General features: G+C 36.1%; 1 pseudogene across 1 annotated transcript in view; it reads right to left on the bottom strand.

Moving 5' to 3' along the window:
- The window catches only part of LOC147466396 (uncharacterized), a 17,135-nt pseudogene extending 12,297 nt beyond the window's left edge, over positions 1-4,838 (bottom strand). The window contains exon 1 of the transcript XR_015190899.1: positions 4,750-4,838. The product of XR_015190899.1 is annotated as an uncharacterized LOC147466396 (transcript). The remainder of the gene's footprint in view (positions 1-4,749) is intronic.
- Positions 4,839-7,182: the final 2,344 nt, after the last annotated feature.

Below are 7,182 nucleotides of genomic sequence, written 5' to 3'. Positions count from 1 at the left end.
AAAAATGGCTCTAAGTCTACAAAGAGTGACTGAAAGAGAGCAGGAAAAGTCAAGGTATGTTGGATGAAACTGCCTCGCTCTGAAATAAAACCCATCCTGCAGACTGGGCAAGCAAATCTATGACTGTCTGCAATGGATTAAATAAGCTAAAATTGAAGATTATGCCTTCACATAAACCTGAAAGAAGAAAGGCCTACAAGAGAGAGATGGTTGAGGAAGACAGATAATAACTAAGTATTACTAATGGGTATCTCATGTAATCCATGATTCTTAGAAACAACAGTAAATAGGATTTGGTAAGATTCATATGCTCCATACTTTCTTTAGCTCTCATGACATGCAGAATCATGCCAATATTTTGGTAAATTATTATTACACCAAGTGCAGCATATTGTCAATTATTCAACTGAAAATTATTGCCACTTAGAAAAAATGGGATCCAAATACTCTTCTCCTTATGAGCCTACTAGCATCAAATTTCAACCAATCCATCACAAAAGAAAAGTATAAATTTCAAAGGTATTTCCTACTAACACTTGCACACTTTCCTGGCTACATATCTTCAATGTCACAATGTCTAAAAAATTAGCATTTACATTTTGATTTCCTAGTTTTTACTCTCCCAGATGCCCTTCAGTAACAAGTGGAACATTTTTAATAGATGTCATTGATGACACTTGTGGATCCTGATCCTGCTGTCATGCATAACATCTACACATTTTAAGCATTTGTACATTTAATACAGATAGGCTACAGCAAGAACCAATATAATGTGTTTTAATGAAATTAAAATTAAAGATAATACAAGGCTGACTATGAAAGAGTTTTATAAACCATTTCTAAGCACTCTTTTATAATATCACAACCTTTGGAATCAGCTGTTCATCAAATTTATGTAACAATATATCCCCATGAATTTACTTTGAGGCCTTGTTATATGTTGGTGAAATAACTATTGAACTTGAGATATTCTATCATGTGAACTTATATTAATTTATGTTTCAAAGTATTTTTCATTAAGCAATTTTGGAATGGGCACCTAAAAGATGCTATATCTTTCATCAGCAATGATTCCTCTTACTAAGCACTTGTTTACTCTACCCCTATCCTCTAACTAAACATAATATTGGGGAAAAGATGGAGTACTGTGGTTTTGGGGGGCAATCAACTGATCTGTAGTTGGTTGTATAATTATGTAATAGTACAGTATACACAAAAAAATTGTACCAATCACCACTATCCACATCAGCAATACCAGAACTGGCTACATTTTATTAGTATTTTGTGACTCCTCCTTTTGCTTTGGTTTCCATCTGTACCCATTTAGGCATAGAAGTGGTTAGTTGCTTGAAGTAACTCTAATTCAGATCGCCCTCCTACATTTGTGAAGAGTTGCCTCGGCTAGCACCAACAGGCTTCCTTATTTTCTCCTGATGCTCTGTAATGACTCTGAATGTGGTTTCAGTGCTCCAAATTATCTTCATCCAGTCATCTTTAGTCCATGCTCCAGTTTGTGTAGGTTGCACCAGCTGTATATATGGTGTTATAGCCCCCTGGGATTGCTGTTATTGGGCAGTGCAACACCAGATGATCAGTGTCATGAGGGGCTTCATTACAGGCAGGACAAATTGGGGATTCCTGATAACCCCATCGGAGTTGGTTGACTGTAGTTCTGCCGTGCCCTGTCAGCAACCTATTTGCCTGTGTCCACTGCCTTCTGGTGAGGTGGTGGAAGCCAGGCAGTGGTTCGGTGGGGTCATTTATTAAATCCCCTTTTCGAGGGAGGACTTGTCTCCACTCGTTGCTCCAGGCTTCCTTGATGTCAAAGGTTCTGTTTCTTGTTTTGTTTCTGGATTTTAGTCGGGCTGTTTGTGGGGCACTTTCTACAACCTGTTTGAGTGGTGTAGAAGATTCTGTGTTTTGCATGTGCATATGTTGTTTTTGTGTTGCCTCTTCTCTGCGGAGGGAGGTGGGGTGGGGCAATATTGCTCATAACTGATAGCCAAGGTGTTGGGGTTGATTTTGTCGTGCCAGTTATTAGTCGCATGCTGTTGTTCAGTTTTGTATCTATTTTGTGTGTGTGGCTACTTCTTACCCATACTGGTGCACTGTATTCTGCTGCACTGTAGCAGAGCGCAAGTGCTATGGTTCTTAATACATCCTGTGTTGCTCCCCAGGATGTTCCAGCAAGCTTTTGTGTTAGGGCTACTCTCTTCTTGACTTTGTGGGCTGTATTTTCGATACTGTACACCCTAACCTAACCTGACTCTCTTCCTAGTGGGTTCACCCAGATCTGAGGCATCCCATGTCCCCGTTCTTCACAGCTGGGGACCAAAGATAAATAGACTTTTAAAACTTAGTTTGGGTATTAAGTTTTACCTTCATATTTTAATTCAAGCAAGTCAGGTTGTGGGTTGCCTGGATCAAGATTCTCTGCTGATTGGAAGTTCATGAATAGCAGCAGGAATACATTGCAGACTTTCCCAAATAATGCACTTTGAATGGCAATATTCAGTAATTTCATAAACACTATATTAGATTCAGGAAAAAATAAATGTTGCTCTCCTCACATCTGCAGTACACCTTTGTCATCATGAAACTAATTTTAATTCAACTGCTTTGACACTAATCAATTTCAATTGTCACATAATGATCTATCAAAAATTGAACTGGATTAGTTAAACCTTTATGTTTACATTTCATTATCCAAGGTGGTTGGAGGAACTACTGGAACTGAATCTTTTTATACATTTTTAAAACTTCTAATTAATTCACAAAACCAACTTAATGAAATAAGTTTCTTATATGTAATATTTCTAGGGGTTAAATGTAGGATTAGCATCAACATGTACTGCTAGTTATTGCAACAAGGTCTACACTTATAATAAAATGAAATAGGTACCAACAGATTGCTTATACTGGGCCTAAAGTTTAAGATAGCATGAAGTAAACCCAGCAAACTATCGGGTAAAAATTAGTTAAAGGCTATTAGAAATATGAAAAAGTTACAAGTATAATATATTTTGGGAAAGTAGAGGCATGACAATTCTCAGAATTAGAGAACTCTTGCACATAAGTTCAATAAAGGTGATGTCCCTCAAAACAGCCTTGCATTGCAATTACTAATACATCTAATACCACTGTACTACCAATTGTGTCTACTATCCAGCTGGAGTAGTTTTAGTCTGTTGAAATCAAAGCCTGCAAAGATATTGGCTCTGGTATCTGAAGAGGGCATAAAATATAAGAGGAAAATTGTGAGATAAACATAAAAAAATATATCAACTATTACAAATTACACTATCACATAAACAGAAATTCACATCTGAGAGCACTGTCAAGGATTCATGAATCAGAAATTGGAGTGCCTTGATATCAGGCAATGACTGCAACCTTCTTGCCTCCACTATGTATAATCTGAAAGACAGTTTGGATTATTTCCTTAATTGGTGATATACTGCCAGAAGTATATGTGATGGAGGATTGTTGGTCGTTTCAAGAGCATCAGCAGGCACTGAGGATAGCGTGATCACAAGGGTACTTAAGTTATTTCCCATACCATCAATATAGTTGGCCAATAGACATTACAAGCAGTTTATTAGTGACAGATTCATTTGTATTGGGAATGCACAGTTTGTTTGAATAATTGCCATTTCTCAAAATTTCATATTTTTATTAGCAATTTTCTTCATTTTTTGTGTTTTTGTGTTTAATCCAATATCATTTTCACAGGCTAATCATAATTTCTAATGGTATTAGATGTGACTAAAATCATCTGATGTTCATTTTCATCCTAAACCTTTAGTTTCCAAGATAGAAGCCACCCCCCTACCAAACAGGCTTATGGTCAAATGAAAAATCAGTGTTTCAGGGCAGGACATGAAGACACAAATCATCAAAACTGGGGTTAATTTCTGCCTAATCTTTAAAAAAAATGTAAAATGTTTTTATTACCATTAACCCATTGGTCTGTGCAGTAGGATGGCTATTTTACATGTCTGGCACGATGCCATCCGCGTCTATGATCGACTCTGCCTTTGCAGCAAATCATGCCATCCGCTGCTAATGGGTTAACTCACTTATCTGATATACCATGCACACAGCACTTGTGATTTCATCAATGTCCTACATAACAATGATGAAAAGGTTTAAAAAAAATCATCCTCACACATTCTGGCGAGACAATGTTTGGACTGGTTCCTTTTTGGTGGTACAGCCAACATAGCAAATACAGATATGTGTGCAACATGTTCCAAACTGCACCTCAGAGTTGCTACTGTAAGTACATATGTTTATCACATAACTTGTATATTTTAAATTCCGATGACAACATCCTCAATGGAGAGTGTCATAAATGCCATTTATAAATTCTACATATTGTTTATCCGACATAAGGAAAAAGATACCATAAGTTTCTCGATTTTTTTCATGCACTCTCCCCGAGTATCATGGTTAATAAAGTCACTGTAACAAGTATTCCCTCAGCAGAATTACTATCAAATTGATTGTATACATCACAGGCAATTGATTATTTGGTATCAGTGAACTAGCTATAGCTTTTCACATTTAAATACATCACTATGATCTTTCTTATATAGTATTCTTTATTTGGCGATAACTTGAACATCGTCAGAAGTGTCTTTTGGTCCCTTGCAAAAAACACTAACAAATAAAATCTTTGTTCATGAATAGTAAACTAATCACTAAGCTAGAAAAAGGCAAGAAAAAACTTTATCTACAGATACTTACTTTAGTAAAGAAATTGTTATAAGAACATATTTTTCTCCTTGCCTCGAGCACGTGTACAATGTTATTGTTTACCGAGTCGGTTTTCTGCTTAAATTGTTTAGATCTAAATTAGATGCCTTAATACATCTCATATTTGTTTGAATATTTGTATTTTCATATGTGAAGAAAATATGATAGTCATTATTAAATGTATTAGTGAAAAGTGTGGAAAGAAATGGATGAGGTAAACGTATTAGGCTCGTCGTTAGCTGATAATATTCATACACCCTACACTGAAACCAGAGACTATTCTTTGTAATAAAACTGTGCTGCTTGGAAGTGGACTTACCCATTAGGATACTATTACTTTACACAGTAATAGTTTATGTATACATTGTAATGGGTAATACTAGTGATTCTCTATTTAGCCATATTCATTCATATATAGAATTAGTTGTATTTACTGCTCTGGTGTTTTATTTCGATATATATATATATATATATATATATATATATATATATATATATATATATATATGTATGTATGTATGTATGTATATATATATATATATATATATATATATATATATATATATATATGTGTGTGTGTGTGTGTGTGTGTGTGTGTGTGTGTGTGTGTGTGTGTGTGTTTATTACATATATGTACGTATATATATATATATATATATATATATATATATATATATATATATAAATGTGTGTGTGTGTGTGTGTGTGTGTGTGTGTCTGTGTGTGTGTTTGTGTGTGTGTATGCGTGTGCGTGCGTGTCTGTATGTGTATGTGTGTGTGTGTATTTGTGTTTGTGTGTGTGTGTGTGTGTGTGTGTGTGTGTGTGTGTGTGTGTGTGTGCGCGTGCGTGCGTGTGTGTGTGTGTGTGTGTGTGCTGCTGAACATGCGTAAAATACAATATGTAAGATGAATGGCAAACGACGGGTTATATACATCGCGACCGATAATTGGCTAATTAGTTGGCGTCGATGTGCTTGCTGGTTGCGGTACGAGAAGAGAGAGTGATACCCTGGCAATATGAGCAGATGCCGCTAAACGCGTGAAGGAAAACATGTAGTTGAGCGAAGCTCTGTAATCCGGTCGTAATCCTGGCGAAATCTGCTTCATCCTGTATTCTGGGAAGTATTCTACATGTGCCCCGTGTATGGTACTGTTAATTTTTATATAGAGAATCGTTTGCACCCCTTCTCCAAACCAGTTATAAAGCCCTAGGTATTAACCACACACACACACACACACACACACACACACACACACACACACACACACACACACACACACACACACACACACACACACACACACACACCGAATTCATATACCTCACTCGGAGTTTTACTGGGTTCAGAATTTCTTCAATGATTTTTTTCTTCCTCGTTGTCATATGCCACTCCATCACAGCTTAGATCTGAATACTCAAACGAAATTTCATAAATGTCTTCAGTGTCATAATATTTTGCGGTTCGTATACGCTTTCCTAATCCCTTACACATATTAATCTTACACATATTCTACATCTCCAATGGATCCACTTGTTTATATTAGAATCATACCACTTGATGTAATCAGTGAGAACTCCTATCGGTTGTTTATTGCCTCATTCTTAGAGAATTTCTCTCTTGCCTTGTGAGCTTTGGTCAAGCTATTATATCCTTCATTTGAGTTAATTTTCTTTGAAATTTTGCACATCATTTTGTAATCTTTAATGATGATGTTGTTACAGTTGTAAATTCTGTAATAGCGAAATTATTGTACGGCAAGTTATTTTTGGATGCATATTTCGCACTCTAATTATTAGGTCTTTTCAATCTAAATCTTGCAAATAGTCACCCTTCTTTAATGGAGTAGGTGGCAACATATTGACCAAATCTATCAGCGAACTGGAATCCAATACGTAATGTGAGCGACTCAATTACTTTAAAACGATGTGCGATGAACTTGCACCATGATTTTGAAGAAGTTCCATTTACTGAAACACCCTAGTGTCTATGTATGTTTATGATTGTGTCGTATACTTCCATCTTGTAAGATAACAGCTGGGAGGTTATGTAAGCTTTCTGATTGATCGTGCCCACCTCCAGCTCTAGTCCAGATTATAACAATTGTCAATGCTTGGGATATGAAGGTGAACTAATCCACAGTTACTGCCCGGAAAGAGGTGGTTAGTACATCACATAAGCATAGGAAAGAGGAGGCAAGTACAATACATAAATGTAAGACATAACAGGTAAATATATAATCAAGGCAACCGCATTAAATAATAGGTAAGTATATCTTTAAAAACAAAACAAAATATAACGGAAGTAAATTTCCTCATAAAAATATCATTACAGAATATGTAGCAAACTTGAAGGTTTCGCAATACTTACTTTGTAGGCTTGCCAGATATTGCCTGTGTATATTGAAAGAGCAGCATCTATGGAA

The sequence above is a fragment of the Penaeus japonicus genome, unplaced genomic scaffold (assembly GCF_977035675.1).
Source record: "Penaeus japonicus unplaced genomic scaffold, GWHDUDI00000001_assembly GWHDUDI00001319, whole genome shotgun sequence".
In the NCBI taxonomy this organism is placed as follows: domain Eukaryota; kingdom Metazoa; phylum Arthropoda; class Malacostraca; order Decapoda; family Penaeidae; genus Penaeus; species Penaeus japonicus.
This window is presented reverse-complemented; position numbering and strand designations above follow the sequence as displayed.